This window comes from Chenopodium album, chromosome 9, assembly GCF_948465745.1.
Source record: "Chenopodium album chromosome 9, dcCheAlbu1.1, whole genome shotgun sequence".
NCBI classification, from domain to species: Eukaryota; Viridiplantae; Streptophyta; class Magnoliopsida; order Caryophyllales; family Amaranthaceae; genus Chenopodium; species Chenopodium album.
The window spans coordinates 33,712,962-33,730,501 of record NC_137842.1 but is presented as its reverse complement, the minus strand read 5'-3'; positions in this window follow the sequence as shown (position 1 = coordinate 33,730,501).

Here is a 17,540-nt window from a genome sequence, read left to right as displayed (position 1 = left end):
GATGTTATTTATAATTCCCATGCATATAGCCCGCGACGTACCTATTAAAAAAGACAAAGAAACGGAGAAGCGAGAGAAATAACCGAGAAATGAATAAAATGATGAGAAAACCATTAAAAGCATGCATTTATCTAAACTAACACAAAAACACGCAAATCGAGCATTATTCTCTCAAAACGCGACATAAACGACTAAAAACGAGCATAAAAATATAAAGAAAACATAGCCTACAGGGGCCATAAATGACACGGATCAAATTCCCCCAAGCTAAACTTTTGCTCGTCCTCGAGCAAAATAAAATCCAACCCAAGGGAAAAATGAAGACATTATTCAAGCAAAGAAAGAAACAAGAAAACTAGAGAAGATGAGAATATACACTAACTCACTTTCGTAGGAATCACGGTCAATTTTAGCAACTAAAGACAAGCCATTTAATCCCCTAGATTGCCCTAGAGGACGAGTGATGCTCTCGTAAAGGTTTCCTAAGAGATTAACCTATAACTCTCGTAATAATACAAACAAGGCAAAGCATGAGAAGGAAATCAAAAGAAAAGAAAAACAAACACATGTTCATGAAAGGACTTTTCCAAATGTACAAGCACAAATGAATGCAAATCTTTCTAAACAAGTAAGGGAGTGCACGTTTCAAGATACCCGAGGTTGATTAAAACATAAATATGCTAAGCATAGGAACTAGTTTTCAAAATCCACTTTCATCCCAAACGGTCTTACCGCGTTCTCCTTACTAGTCTCATATCTTTCCCTAGTGAGCATCTCAAAAGTTCCACGAAGGAACCGGAAAAAGAGAAAATTTTGGGATACTCGACGTCTTGACAATGCATCCCCTTTCCTTAAGCTTTAACTCATAATGCCCTCCCTCGGTACATGACTCAACCTCTAGGTCGAAAGGCTTTCCCAATAGTTGTAACATAAGGGCAAAAAGGGTGAGGATAGGCTTAAAATTTAGAATTTGGCGGTATTCCTAATTAGTGAAGCAAAGGGTGATCAATCCTCAACACCATAATCAACAAGTCACCACACAAATACAAACTAACACCCCCAAGCTTATTTAAAGCTATAACCACAATCATATATACAAAAAGTGTAAACGCTTCTCCCCCAAGCTTAAAGGAAGCATTATCCTCAATGGTTGAAATGGGGAAAAGAAATCACATAAAAATATTTTTGATTTTTCTTATTTTCATTTCTTTTGTTGTTGTTGTTTTTTTTTCTTTTTCTTTTTTGTTTTGTTTTTTTGTTTGTTTTGGGTTTTTTTTTTTTTTTTTTAAATTTCTTTCAAAGCAATTGGCCAAGCCTATTTAACTAAGGACAACTTTTACAAATTTGCATGTAATATGTCCTTGCCTCTTTTTTGTGTTTAAAGTTTGGACGACTTTTTTATTTATTCATTTGCCATTATTCACACAAATATACAAAACACAATCTTGCTTACAAATATGAACTAATATAAAAAAATTCTTTAAAAAAAAAAAAAAAGAACCAATATCAAAACTCATATACTACACACTCCAATAAAATGACCATTTGCGTCACAAAAACCAAAAATGGAGCAAAAATGAAAACAAAGGCTCAAAATTCTAAAGATGTGGCTTGAAAAGAAGGGAAAAGGCCCAAATGGTTAGCAAGAAAGCAAATGTCAACCCAATGAACTAAAAAGAAAGAAAATTAGTCTAGAAAAGAAAAATTACCACCCCGAAAAGATGCCTTTGTCCTCCCTAGATGGCTCGGTCTCGAGTTTGAGAATTATGAGTCAAGATTCTAGATTAGGTCCGCGATAGTCAAGGATCCATGCCGCTCATGTAAATATATGTTGAAGGCTTGAAAAATAATGAACCTCACATGGATGTAGCAAAAACTCACTATTGGTGTTAATTCGACTATAGGAAGCAACTACCAACATGCCACAAACAAGTAGAATCCGGTTTCATGGTCCCACTGGTTCTAACCAACTACCTTAGCATGCTTTATACTAAAATCAACCAAGCGTACTCTCAAAACGTGCAAACCGTTACCATTTAAGAAGAAAAACATTCAATTATATAAGTCCAAAAGTATTATGTCCAAAGCAAGAACAAAACAAAGATACAATGCAATTTGCCTTGATAGAAACAAAAATCTTTTTGGAGTTTTTCAAGATAAAGAAACATGGAAATGCATATACAAAGGTGCATAGCATGTATGAATCAAATTCCCACCAAACATGATAGAAAACCCTCCCCCAAGCTTGAATGAGACATTACACTCAAACATAAATCAAATAATCCATGGGAGGGGAAAACAAGGAGATCAATCTAATCAAACCAACATATGTCCAATAAGTCCTCATCCACTTGAGAAAGAGCAAGGAAGGATATTATCGGATATAAGGTGTGTGTAAATACCCGCAAATGACCCAATTAAACCTTTCAAAACTAATTTCCTCAAGAATTGAACCTTGCCTTCCATATGCTAGCAAACATAGGAGTCAAACTTCCTTGATTCTTGATCCAAATCAAAGCACCAAAGTATATCAAGTCATGTACCTAGCAAAAGGCACACAAACATTTCCATGAGAGAAAATATCTAAAAAGAAAAGAAAATGAAAGTAATAAAACGCGGGTAACTTCCCGAGAAAGGCTTGCTTCAGGTCCAAGCTTGACCACTCTAGAAAATAATAATTCAACGCACGCAAGAGCTTGTCAAATGCACTACTACACATTTGGGAAGATAAACGGTAGGAAAATGACGGGAAAAGAACGTGCAACAAGATTATTGCACGCAAGTGAGAAGGGAGATGCGAAAAGAAAGAAGAAGAGGGATCAAAAGGAAAAAGAAGAAAATAAGAAGAAGAAGGGGGAATAAAAGAATGGAAAGAAAAAGAAAAAGGCAAATCCTTCTCACTAAATATTTTTGGGTGGCAACATCACCCTTTTCCTCAATAGAAGACTAATGAGGGACATGAAAACCATCACAGACAAGGGGGTCCCCAATAATCTCATCACCAAAGGAAGGGAGGGATATAGGAATATAAGGGATGTGGTTGAAATTGCTCGAAAAAGGCACATGAGAGGAGGGAATAGGGGCTATTGTCTCACAAATGAACTCTTTCTCACCACCATGCCTCAAATCACCAATAAGAGCATGAAAATCAATCATAGAATCTTCAAAAGAAGAACACTCATGATCATCATCTCCCTCAAACATCAGACTTCCAAGAGGAACTACATAATCCCCTTCACTACAACCATTAACAACATCTCCCACAACTTCATTAAAGCCTAAAGTCTCAAAGCAATACATGAATGGATGCAAATTCATTTCAAAATCATCCCTCACCCTTGAAGTATTCTCTATGAACTCACTCAAAAGGCTATGAGTTTTTATTTGACACTAAATAAACACATTGGACATAACCTCAAATGAATCCAAATACTCATGGATAAAAGGGTCACAATCATGCACTTGAGACTCATCAAGATGGGAAAGAGGATTAGGATTTTCAATATCAACACTCTGTTCATTCTCAACTCCTTCAGCATCACCCAAATGCTCACCAATGTGATCCTCACACTCTCTTGGTTTCTCAAAATCATCATCATCATCCTCAACACACTCATTAAATTGGGATTTTTCACAAACAAGCATCAAGGATGACAATTGGCTTTCTAACTCTTCTCCTCTTATCTTTTCCTCCTCAATACGCTCCTAATTCTTTTTCATTATCTCTAATTGACCTCTTATAGAATTAAGAATCATCTCCTTACTAGGCCCAAACTCATTATCAAGCTCAATGCACCTAATTTGAGACTCAAATATATCAACAAGAGATTCAAAAGATGTAGATGGTTGAGGCTCAACAAGAGAAGAAGAAGAATTACAACCAAGATTGAAAGAATCAACATTAAGATCATGAGCGTATACATCACATTGGGGAGTAGGGGCACAATCAAACACATGAGATTTATCATCAAGGAAATGAAGCACATCACAAGAAGGCATGGTAAATAATGAAGAGTATTGAAATACACCATTAGCATCAACTTGAGCATGCACTTCATCATCATGAACAAAAGGGGAAATAGAGTTGAAATCATGTGTTCAAGGTTCACTTAAGGGATCATGTAACAAATCATGGGAATTCATGCTAATATTAGATGAATCAACACATTGCATATCAATATTAGAGTCATGATTACCCCTATTATAGACATCCCTAGCTAACCAAACATAAAAATTCCAACCATCATCAATTGACAATGCTCTAAATTCACCATTATACATGCATTCAACTTCATTTCTAGTTTGCTCATTCAAACCAAAATAACAAATCCCACAAGCCTCCCAAAGACTACAACAATTATAGTCTAAAAATTCCTCAAGTCTAATAAAATATTCAAAAAAAGGCTCATTGTCATATTGAGGAAATGATAGACATGCCATTTTTTTTTCACAAAACAAACAAAAATCAAACAAAAGAAAAGTATATACAAAGACCTAGACTCAAGCAATCAAAACGACCCAAACATAGACACCGTTCCCCGACAACGACGCTATTTTGACGAGGGGAAAACTAGGTCGTAATCTAATCTTCCCTCGGTCAAACTAAATTTATAAACACTTAATAAACCTAAATACGAGTATAGAGGCATGTCAAGGGTCGAACCCAAAGGAACGTTAATGTTCAAGCACTTTCAATTATGCGCCTAAGCTAGGTCGAAATCAAAGGTAAAGGGAGAATGCTAACAACTAACAAAACAAGTAACCAAAGAAATAAAACACTAGGAACGGGGATCAACAAGTAATCATGTCAATTGCAACAACTTAGGAAGAGCATGCCAATCAAAGGTTGTGACGACTAATGATAAGAGCAATCAATTGGAATCAAAGAGCTATCTCCTAATTGTTAATATAGGGTTCACTATGAATAACAAACTAAGAGAATCACAATCAAAACGATTCGATAATTGCAATTCCTAAATCAATTGTTCGTGTCATTAGCAATTACAATGCAATCTATCATAATTCTCAAGGCCTAACTGAATTACACACATGCAAACCTTCTCTAATCACTTTAATAAAAAACAATCAATCAACACCATTCCCAAATAAATCAAAATTAATCTATCATATAAGTTTCACCCAATTCCTAGCCAACAACTACTCAAATATCATCATCTATCAACAATCAACAATACATCAAGAACAATTACACTAATCAAGCATCAAACATCAACTTTAAACCAAACAAACATGAAATTAAACAAAGAAATAAGGTGAGATACAGTTCAGAATGCTCATTGATAATAGAGAAGATCTTCAACACAATTGTCACCCTTATATCTTCAATCTCTCAATCAACATTGAAATCATTCACTTTCTCTCTCTAAAACTACTCCTAATCTAGAGAGAGGAACTCCTAATCTACGCTAATCCTCCTTAGAGGAGAGAGAAACTATCCTAAACTAAAGTATTTCATGAATGAAGAATAAAGAGGGTTGTACGCTATATACAAAAGGAGGAAATAAATGAAATCGCAGGTAAAACCCAGAAAGCCGTGCCCGCGGATAAATCGGCCGCGCCCGTAGGGCAAGGCCTGCGTCCGCAGGGTGCCCGCGGCACGCCCTCTCCAAGTTCCTGGTCGAAAATGGGCAGAAATAGGTTGCAGCAGCCCCGCGCCCACGGGTACTATAGTCCGCGCCCGCGGCAGATTTGCAGGGTCAACTTCGGAAGGCTGTAACTCACAATCTAGGAATTGTATGAAGGAGTGCGACCTATCATTGGAAAGATATTCAAGTCTAGTTTCCAACCCTACTTGAATCACCTAAATCCGATCTGTATAACTCAAGATATGGATGAAAAAATGCACAAAGGTCCTTTTTGATACTTTGCAAACCTTCGTTTTCCTTTGTTTCTAACTCAAATTCAATTCCGAAAAGTGCATATCAATCCTAGTGGATTTTATTTTCAATTCTCATGCATATAGCCCGCGAGATTCCTACAAAACTAGACAAAGAAATGGAGAAGCGAGAGAAATAGCGAAGAAATGAGTAAAATGATAAAAAAAAACCATTAAAAGCACGCATTTCTCTAAACTAACACAAAAACACGCAGATCGAGCATTATTTTTTCAAAACAAGACATAAACGACTAAAAACGAGCATAGAAATTGTGGACACCCATTTGTGTCTCCTCAAAACCAAACCCAGCGATGAGTACATTTCACGTCGAATCATAATCGAATGAAGCGAAAGTGTGGAAAGTCTAGTGTTGCGGATAGTTTTAATTGTTTTTCTCTTCTCTCTGTTTTTGAAAACCTTTTTAATAAAACAACCAATCCAGTTTGGTTGGTCCATGATATGGTCCAATAGTAGTGTAGTTGGATGAGACTTGCAACGACCTTTCCTACGATATACTATAAGCCCAATTCCGATGAATATTGAGGAAGTTGTGGCCAATTTACTAAACTGGCCCGGTTTGAGCTTTATATACGGCCCAATGATCTTGGGGAGGGCCTAATACAGATTTATCATTCCTAATGCAATTAGGAATGGTTTTAGTCTTCTAGAATTTTCTAGAAGGTTCTTTTCATTCCTAATTCAATTAGCATTGATAAATTGACTTTTGATTTTTCAGAGTTTTAATTAAAATCAAATAGCATTTTTGAGGGAATTATATGATTTTATCCTCCAGTACGGCAAACTTATCTGATTCTCGAAAACGCGTTGAAAATAGGCTTGGCGCCTGACCCCAGGCTTCGGCGCCTGGAACCAGGCCTGGCGCCTGGCGCCAGTTAGCCAGGGTTGGCACCAACTCTGTTTTTTGTGCGTCAGACTCTGTTTTGTTTATTTTATCTTTTTGGCTAATTTTCTCTATAAATATCGTATTGAAAGCTCCGTTTTCATTCACCAATTTTCACCAATTCTCCTCATTCACAAGTTCTCATCTACAATTAGTTTTAATTAGCACTCTTTAATCTTTCAAATCGTTCATCTTTTCCTCTAAACCTTGTTTTCATATACAAAATTCCGCATTCGCAAGATCTAGAAACACCTAGCCATATTCGAAGTTGCCTTCGCCCTAGACGTGAAAGGTTTAATTTCTGAGGGTTTGGTCCCAAATCTCTATTTCAATTATTTAATTTAATTGTTTTGTTTTATTATTTTTCCTTGAATTTACTAACGTGTGTATTTTGTTATTAGAAAGAGATACGAGGCATCAAAGTAAGTACTTTAATTGATTAATTGATATTATGATTTAGAAATCATGTTTACATTATTGTTATGATATTCCTAATATCATGTCTAGGGTAATTTTAATATTAAATATGATTGTTACGATGCTTCCTATGTTCTTCCTAATATTTATGATTGTTAGTATCATGTTAGGGTTAAAGATTTGATGTTTATTTTTTAGTGACATGCTAGGGTTTGCTATTAATCTTGTTAGTATCATGCCTAGGATCTTGCTATCTTGCTTTAATATTAACATGAACATGATTATGATTATAATTGTTATAATTTATGATGATTATGAATATTATTATTATTATTATTATTATTTTGACGATGATTATTTTATTATTATTATTATTATGATTATTTATTGTGTTGCTTGATATTTATCTTTATTGCTTGATCATCTTTTTATGCATGTTTAAAGGGAATTGGTACTTGTAATCACGCTTAATAAAATAATTAATAATCTTGTTTAGGGTTAATTGTGATTATAAATTCAAGTGATCGCCAATAATAGTATATTTGTGCATTAATATTCAACCAACATAGATAAACAGGTTTAGGGTTAATCCTATTGATTGCATGTTAATTAAAAAGCGCACATGAATACGATCAGAATAAAGTAGAGGCCTATTATTAGGGCAGGTTCAATCTCTTTTAGGTTGGATTTGAACCATCATCCCCGAACCCTAATTTGGTTAAAGACCTTATGGAGTTGACGATCTCTTGGATCGTTAAGGGGTGTAACCTTCACCTCGTGAACGGTTTACAAGTTCCTAAAAAAACTTGTTGGCGACTCTTTTGCTCTATCTTCTTCCCTTTTGGACGCCACCGTACTTTAGTGTATGATCACAGTGGGGTTCAAGCTAGTGGGATCAACGCTTGAATTTATTCCCTACATAAATATAAAGATAACATAGCCTAAAGGTGCCATAAATGGCACGGATAAGCATCCAATGCAAATAGGGCAGAAGGAGTAAAACTCATCGAAGTTTCGGCTAAAAACAACAAAGAACAAGAAAGTAAGAGAGCCCTTGGCAACCAAATCAGGAAAGCAGGGAGGCCCAACCTACGAGGCTTCGCTAAACGCAACAAAGACGATGCTGTGCTAAGGTCTAGGTACTACTACACCTTGGCCCAGCAGCAGGTCCAGACAAGCACGCAGACTACAAAAATAATCAACAGGCAAAATAGTAGAAAGATCACCAAATACATACAACACAAGGCTGAACCCCTGCCCACCAGGGCAGAGTAAACATTAAGCAAGGAAAGTCGTAATAGCTACAAAGCTAAACCCCTGCCCACCAAGGCAGAGTAAACATCCAACAAGTTAGTTATAATGTATGCAAAACCGAGCCCTCGTCCACCAGGACAAGGAAACACTCAGTAAATTAAGTTAGAGAAACATAAATCCAGGTCACGCTGGACAGGCCCAGCAGCAAAAGATAATGTGTTCTGAAAAGACACATGAAAATAAAATCTATGGCAGCTATACACCCCAAAGACAGCAACAAAAGCTACCTAGTCACTACAGATCTAGGTGAGGGAAACTCAGAAGATCCACTTGAGTAGGAAGGTGACAGCCGCCATAACCTTTATTGCCCACCAGCCAAGGACTCCACCCCAATAGCCGCAGCAGTGTCAAGACAGAGGGAAACCTTTAAGTTCAGCACGGCGTGGTCAAGTACCTTGTAGTGGGCAGCATGGGGATGGTCAGCAGGTAACTCGAACAAGCCAGCCTCCCCAGTAGCCTCCATCTTAGCCCAGAAGGTGCTGAAGCGAGCTTGCTGCTCCGAACCTTCACCATACAAGCTGCTCACACAGCGGGCTGTAGCCTCCCATCCACCGTCATGGCAATCAGCCAATAACTTAGCAAAAGCAGGGGGGAGCGCAAAGGTCTTAAGCGCCTCCTTTCTAGCAGTTTCCAGCTCGGTCACATGCCCGGCCCGCAGATCAGCAATCTCTGCTTCCAACGCCTGAACCCTGGCCTGAGAGGCTAATAGCTGCTCCTCGCAGCTCACCAGCTTGGTCTGGGTGAGCAGAAATTCTCCCAACAGGAGTTGCAGGGCGTCCGCCCTCTCCCTCAGAGGAGTCACCTCGCTGACCATAGCATCCTTCTCAGCACTAGCCTGCTGAACCTCGAAATCCTTCTGAGAAAGAATCAAGCCCTGGTTCTGATACTCCTTCTCCACAAAAAGCAGGGCATTGGACAAATCTCCAACAGACCTGACAAGCTTCAGAAAAGATAAAGATTGAAAAGAGTAAGCCAGAATAAGAATCAATTTTTTAAAAAAATAATAAGAAAAATAAGGAAGAAAAACCAGAATCAGAGAAGAGAAAGCTAAAAGCAAGAACTAACCTTCTACAAGTCGTGACAAGCCGTAGCAGCAGGAAGACTGACTGAGCTGCGCGTTGATAAAGGAATAAACGTGTTGTCAATTGTCTATCCCTAGATCAAATACAATTTATACAACCTAAACCAACCTAATACGAGTACAAGGCAAGTCGAGGGTCGAACCTAAAGGAGTAAGTCGGTATTAACTATAGCCTAAGTCAAGCTACTTCGAAGATTGTAGTGAGAAAATGGTTGTACTATGGTAACAAAGCTAGATTGATCAAGTAATTCAAGAAACTAAACACTAGGGATGTAGGTTCCACATGCAAGTTCAGTAATCATGTTAATTGATAGTTCATTCAATTGATTCAAGCATTGCAAAGGACAAACAATAGTAGCAATCAAAAGAATCCAAAAGCTATCTCCTATAAGCCAAGCTAGGGGTCACTATGAATGGCTAATCAAGGAAAATCACAATCAAACTCAATCAATTAAAGCAATTCTCAAATTGATGGTTCATGTCATTAAGAATTGCAATGCAATCTAGATTAATCTTATAGGTTGATCACTCCTAATCTAATTAATCACATGCAAAACTATGTCAACCAATTTAATTGCAACAATTCAATCAATCAATGATCATCAACTAGCACAAATCACCAATCAATGCAAGCATGCTTCCCCTTCTCCCTAGCAACTAATCTACTCACTAATCATGGTGTAACTCAAAAATAAATCACTAGAAATTGCATTGATCATCATTCTAAATCAAACAGAAAACAATATAAACTACAATATCAAATTCAAATCCAAGGAAATCAAACAATCAAAACATGAATCTAAGACAAACAAGTAAAGAGATGAACTAAAAGAAGAGATTCTCACTAATATTAATGATTAAAGATGAAGAAATCCAAACACAATTGAACCAATGTTGAAATGCCAATCCAAATCCAAAAACTTCTCTCTAACTTCTCTCTCTAAAACTAAGCTAATGAAAATGATCAAAAAGTTAGTTTTCAAAAAGGAACTACAAGTATATTTATAAGCAAAGGTGGAAAACAGGTTCCCCGCGCACTCTCTAAGAAATCCCGTGCCCGCGGGGAAATGGGTATAGAACCCATAACAAACTCTGCGGGCTGTCTGGGCAACACCCGCGCCCGCGGCAAGAGTGCGGCAAATGCCCCGCTTCCAAAGAGTAATTAGAGGCCCGCGGTCTCTCTGATCTGGAGCGCTCTCTCCAATCTACCGCGGATAGTTCCTGGTTTATTTTGGCTAATTTGGTGGAACACAACCCGCGCCCGCGGCCTTCTGGACTCGCGCCCGCGACAACCTGACAAAAGCTGATGCCCTCTCCAAGGCCTCTTCAAGCCCTCTCTGAGCCCTCTCTAAGCCCTCTCCAAGCAGATTGCTTCCTCCTTGCTTAGTCAATATAGCTCATCTTGATCCCCTTTCAAAGACAACTCATAGGTACCTACATGAGCAAAAAAAGGAAAGGAATAAAAGGGAAAAAGGACCAAATAAAAGGAAAACATGAAGAAAACACGAAAAACAGAAAGAAAGAAGGAAAGAGAGGAACTAAAGGAAAAAGGACCAAAAATAAGAGAAGAAAGCATGAAAAAGGGATAAAATCATCCTAAAAGACTACCCTATGAGTGCCATAAATAACACTCATCAAATTCCACCAAGCTAGACTTTTGCTCGTCCCGAGCAAAACAAAGACTAAGTTAAAAAGGAAAAATAAGGGCTTATTCAAAGTAAAAAGAAAAAGAGGGGGGTGAGAATATACACTAACTCACTTTCGTAGAAATCACGGTTATTTTTAGCTACAACAAGTCCTTTAAACATCAAAGTCACCTATGAGGACGAGTGAGGTCGCTTAAAGGTTTCCTAGAGTTAACCTATAACTCTTATTAAGCAAAACAAAAGAAACAAAAACGAGGCAAAATACAAGAATAAAGAGCAAAGTTTGAAAAACTAAATCAAAAATCTTTGTGAAATGGACTTTACAAAGTGCCTATAATTCAAATGAATAACAACCTTTATAAAGTTAATCATGGTATGCACGTTATAAGATACCTAAGGTTGATTGAAACATAAATATGCTAAGCATAGGAACTAGTTGTCACACTCCACTTTCATCCCAAACGATATTACCGCGTTCCCCCTACTAATCTCATATCTCCCCTTAGTGAGCATCTCATAGGTTCCGCGAAGGAATCGGAAAAAGATAAAATTTTGGGCTACTTGACATCTTGACTACGCATCCCCTTTCCTTAGACTATAACCCATGATTCCCTCCACCAATGAGTGACTCAACCCCTAGGTCAAAAGGTCTTCCCAAAGGTTGTAACGTAAGGCAAAAAGGGTTAAGGTAGGCTAAATTTAAAATTTGGTGGTTAACCTAAATTGTGAAGCAAAGATTGCACATTTCTTTACACCATAACCAAGCAATCACCAAACAAAAATACCAACACCCCCAAGCTTATTCAAAGCTAAGATCACAAACATATACACAAAAAGCGTGAGAACGCTTCCCCCCAAGCTTAAATGGAGCATTGTCCTCAATGCTCAAAAAGGAAGAGTACTCACACAAAAATATTTTTGCATTTTCACTTTTTTTTTTTGTTTTTTTTTTTCTTTATTAGTGCTTTGTCCTCGCCTCTTTTGACTTTGGACGACTTTTATTTTCAAACTTGCATTTATTTTGTCCTTGCCTTTTTAAATTGGGACAGCTTTTTACTAGACATTTGCCATTATTCACAATGTATATTCAACACAAACTTGCTCACAAACTTGAACCAAGATCTAAACTTATAGACCACAATCTCCAACAACAATGACCATTGCTTCACAAAAATCAAAAATGAAAATGAAAATGAAACAAAAGGCTCAAGATCTAAAGATGTGGCTTGAAAAGAAAGGAAAAAGGCTCAAAGGGCTAGAAAGTAGGCAAATGTATCCCAAAAACCAAAAGTAAAAAAAAAGGAGAATATTCTAGAAAAAGGAAAAATACATCCCCGAAAAGATGCCTTTGTCCTCCCTAGGTGGTTCGGTCTCGGTCTTAGGAGTCATACGTTAAGATTCTAGATTAGGTTTGCGAAAGTCAAGAATCCATGCCGCTCATGCAAGAATATGTTGAAACCTTGAAAAAGTATGAATCTCACATGGTTGTAGCAAAAACTCACTAAGGTTGTCAAATCGAAGATAGGGAGCAACTACCAAACATGCCACAAACAAGTAGAATCCGGCTTCATGACTCCCCTAGTTCTAGAAAACTACCTCAGCATGCATTATCCTAGAATCAACCAAACGTATTCTCAAACCGTGCATACCATTACTACCTAGGAAGATTATTATTCAAAAGCAAGAGTCCATTGTTTACAAGTCCAATTCAAAATAGAAAGAGTGAAAAATAAAGCCTCAAAAAGCTATGTACAAAACCAAGAACAAAAAGAAAAGAAAAGAGAATAAAAGTTGGAAAGCATAGATAAAGGTTAAAGTAGGAGAACAAAGAAGAGGACAAAGATGCAATCATAACACATATTTCCCAATCGACATACAAGCGGTCAAATGGCCACATCGCCAAAGACCCCAAACACACTAGGTGTTATAATCATACATCCTCGAACCGTTCAACTCCCTTAAAACTAATCCTAATCTAAGCAACCAAGAAAAGTAAAGGAATAAAAGTAAAAAGATAAAACAAGAAAGGTCTCACCAAGCGTCCAAGATATGCTACAATAACCAAGGGGCAAGAACGACCTCCTTCAAGAAGCTTCGAAGACCAAAGCATAAGCTATGAGCAAGGTGAGAAAAAGAAAAGGACTATATACAAAATGAAATTGTTAGTAACTTCCAAACAAAAGCAAACAAAATAAAGCTTACTTGAAAACTATGTACAAAAACCTACAGAAACCATCATCATCATCATAATCCAAAAGAAACCTCAAAACATCATCATCAAAATCAAGATAACAAGACAAACATCATACCAACTAGACTACCAAGAGAGAAGCAAGAAAAAACCACCAAAGCCTTTTCAAACACATCCCCATGAGTCAAAGCTACCTCCTACACAACCTACCCTAAAACATTCTTTTTGATTCCCCCCCCCCCCCCCCCTCAAAAACATGCAAAGCTAAAAAGGGAGGAAACAAAAAGGGAATCAAACTACCAAGGGGGGAACTATTGGCCACTAGGCCGGCACCACCATCACCCACATCCCAACCTCCGGTAAAACCGGGAGGGAATCCATAACGACCCTTGTAACGGTCAAGTTGGGATGTGGACAATGGGTCAAATGGCTCGGGCTACATAAAGAGCTCGGGGTGAGTGGGGTGAACATATTAGTAGTCGGGGTCACCCCGATAATCACTCCCCCCCAAAACCCGGTAGTCATAATGACCGGACTCATCCGGGAAGTCGCGCCTTGGCTCATCGGGGTGTGTGACCCCGGGCCAATGGGGGTACGTGGGGAGGTTGTCACCACCCCAAGATGGCACAAGCCCTTGTTGGGGTGGCACATATGGGTAGTTCACCGTAGGAGTGACCTCCCCCCTACGCACACTAGCGTCATATAGGGCGCTAGTTTGAAAAGACAAAGTTCGATGGTGGGAATACATACCTTGCATGCTCAATTGCATTCACTCCATATGCTCTCGCATAGCCTCCATCTCACGGAGATAGGCATCTCCTTGGTAGTCATGTTGTTGATGTTGTTGTCTTAATCTTCTTCTTTGTTGCGGTTGTTGTTGTTGTTCTTGTTGAAACTGTTGTTGTTGTTATAGATGTTCTTCCTCTTCTTCTCCATCTTCTCCTTCTCCATTTTCTCCACCCTCATCATCATCATCACCGTCACCATCATTCACATCATCATCATCCTCCTCCATATCATCCTCAACTCTCCCATTGTCCATAGGAATTTCAAACAATCCTAGCATCTCGAGTAATTGAGGTGGCGGCCGGGTTTGGGAGTAAACAATGGTGCTCATTACGCACTAGCTAAGAATAAACACCGTCTCTCTTAGTTCTAGTAATGAAGCGCAAAGTGTTAAGTTTCTTGAAATCTAGATACATGTCTTCACACCCTCCAACCGGAGTGCAAGACCTCAAGAAACGTTCTTGCTTGAAATGATACACCAATCTCGTAATCATACCTCCACAATGTATCTCACCCGTTTTATTCCCATTAATGATTTCCTTGCAACAATCCATAAAAATGTACCCAAAATTCAACCTCGGGCCCAAATCCGGCATTGTAGCCATCCAAAGAACTAAGATCTCCTCCCTCGAAAGCTTCCCAAGATCTTGCTTATTAAACATGGCGTAGCCAAGAACCCGATGAAGAATTCTAAGAGCTGGGTGAATGATCTCACTAGCAAGCGAATTCTTAAAGTCAAACACCTTCTTTTGAGCAATGGTTCTCCACCATGCAACCTCATTGTAATAGGACTTGAGAAGGGAAACCAAGGGCTCATAGATATCGGTATTGGGATTGAAGCCAAGGGGTTCATCAACGCTTTGGCCTTCCATATCATCCTCAAATGAGTGGCCAAGTCGAGGTCTCTAATCGTCAAATAAAGCTTATTCTTGAGAAGACGGTTGCAAGGAATAGAAAGGATTGGTCGGACAAGTTGGATGATGCTCTTTGGGCATATAGAACGGCTTTCAAGACACCTATTGGCACCACTCCATATCGCCTTGTCTATGGCAAATCATGTCATCTCCCGGTAGAGCATGAACACCGTGCTTTGTGGGCAATCAAGAAGATAAATTTTGATTTAGAAAGTGCGGGGGAGAAAAGGTGGTTGGATCTTCATGAGCTAGAGGAGCTTAGACTTGATGCTTACAATTGTGCTAGCACCTATAAAGCTCATTCCAAGGAAGCTCACGACAAGATTATTGAGAAGAAAGAGTTTTGTGTTGGTGATAAAGTCCTCCTCTACAATTCAAGATTGAAGTTTTTTCCCGGAAAGCTCATGTCAAGATGGAGTGGCCCTTTCTTGGTGAAGGATGTTTTTTATAATGGTGCCGTGGAGATTTCTTCTTTGGATTCTTCATCTTCTTTTAAGGTTAATGGTCATCAGCTAAAGAGATATTTTGATGGAGTGTTCGTTGGTCTTATTCACAAAATGATTCTTTTCAAGCCATCTTGAATGGGTGGTAAACGTTGCGCTAACGACGTTAAACAAAAGCTCTTTCGGGAGGTAACCCGGATTCTCACCCCTATTCTCTTTTCTTTCCTTTCTTTAATTTTTCTTTGTTGATTTTTGTTCTTACCTTTCCTTTTGTTTTTGGTTTGTTTTGTAGGCTACCTTCAATCATCAACTATGGACTTAAGGTGTTGATGAGGATGGCAAAAGCAGGATTTGGAGTGCAGGGGATAGGGCACCCCGCGGGCTTGGAGAGGCCTCGGGTGCCCTTGCTTTAAAAAGGCAAAAAACCAATCAGGAACTTCCCACGGTTGCCCCGCAGTCTCCCCTCGGGCGCGGCAAACCTAGAGAGGGCGCGGGTAGATTTAGAGAGGGCGCACCTTATTTTGTCAAAAATGATCAGTAACTCTCCGCGGTTGCCCCGCGGGCTCCCTGCTGGCGCGGCAAACTAGGAGAGGGCACGACGAAGTCGGGAGAGGGCGCGGCCCCTAATAAAGGTAAAATCTAATTATTTTCCAGTTTAGGCCCGCGGTTTCCCCGCGGTCTCCCCGCGGGCGCGGCGAATGCGGGAGAGGGCGCGGCCACCTGGGTTACAAAGTAGGCCGGTTTGCTCCTCTCTCTCTCCTCTCTTATTTTTCAATATCCTTTTGTTTTTCCCCTTTCTCTCTCTTCCTCCTCTTAAACCCTAACCTCCAAATCATCATTCTTACACAAATTCACACAATTCCTCCTTGTTTTCACTCAATTTTCCATCACAATTTCCATCTTACTCCATTTTCATCAAGATTAGTCTCTTTTCTCGTGGTTTTTCGGGATATTCGGGTTCGTGTAGCAATTTTGAGCTTTGTTTGAGTCTTCGATCTTGGTATACTTCTAACCTTCGTTTTATTTTTGTCAATTTCAATTGATTATTATACATTGGTTTTGGTTTGCCTTGATTAAGCATGACTATGATGTTTATGGTTGTTTGTATGGTGGTTTTGGAATTGTTTTGAGTGATTTATGCTTATTTTTGAGATGGATTGTTAATGTTGTTGGTTGTTGTTTGGATTTTGGTTGTTTTTTTGCTTGTAACAGGTACTTTGTTGTTTGTGGTGGTTTTGGGTGGTATTGTAAGGTGGTTTGAAGAATTGGTGGTAGTGTTGGTATTTATTTTGGGTGATTGTGTCGTTTCTTGTGTTCATTGAACTTGTGACTATGGATTTATTAAGGAAGGTTAAGAGTAGCAAGAAACGTTCTAACCAATTCCCCGGCCAATCCTCCTAAGGCCATTCCTCTCAAGGCCAACCTTCAAACACTAAACCTCCTCACAACCAAACTCCTCAAGATGATTCCCCACCTCCTCCTTTACCCCCTCTCAAATTTCACAATCGGTCTAAACAAGTTCCAATCTATAACAAAATGAAAACCCGAAAGTTTAGACCTACCTGCAACTATCTTCCCAATGATATGGTCACGTTAGGAGTTGATGCCGATCTTGACATCTTACTCCGTAACCTTGGCTTGGATAATTTTGTAAAGTCTTCTCCGAGAACCTATTTGGAACCTTGCATTGAGTTTTTCTCCACTTTTGAGTGTAATAGGGCGGGGGATAATGACTATATCATCTCTTTCCAACTAATCAATGCCAAGCATACCATGAACCTTGCCGAATTCAATAAAGCCCTTGGCTTCAATCCCAATACCGATATCTATGAGCCCTTGGTTTCCCTTCTCAAGTCCTATTACAATGAGGTTTCATGGTGGAGAATTACATCAACAAATTCACTAAGCAAGTTAATTAGCTCTTTGCGTTCATCTTGACTTAGTGTTAAT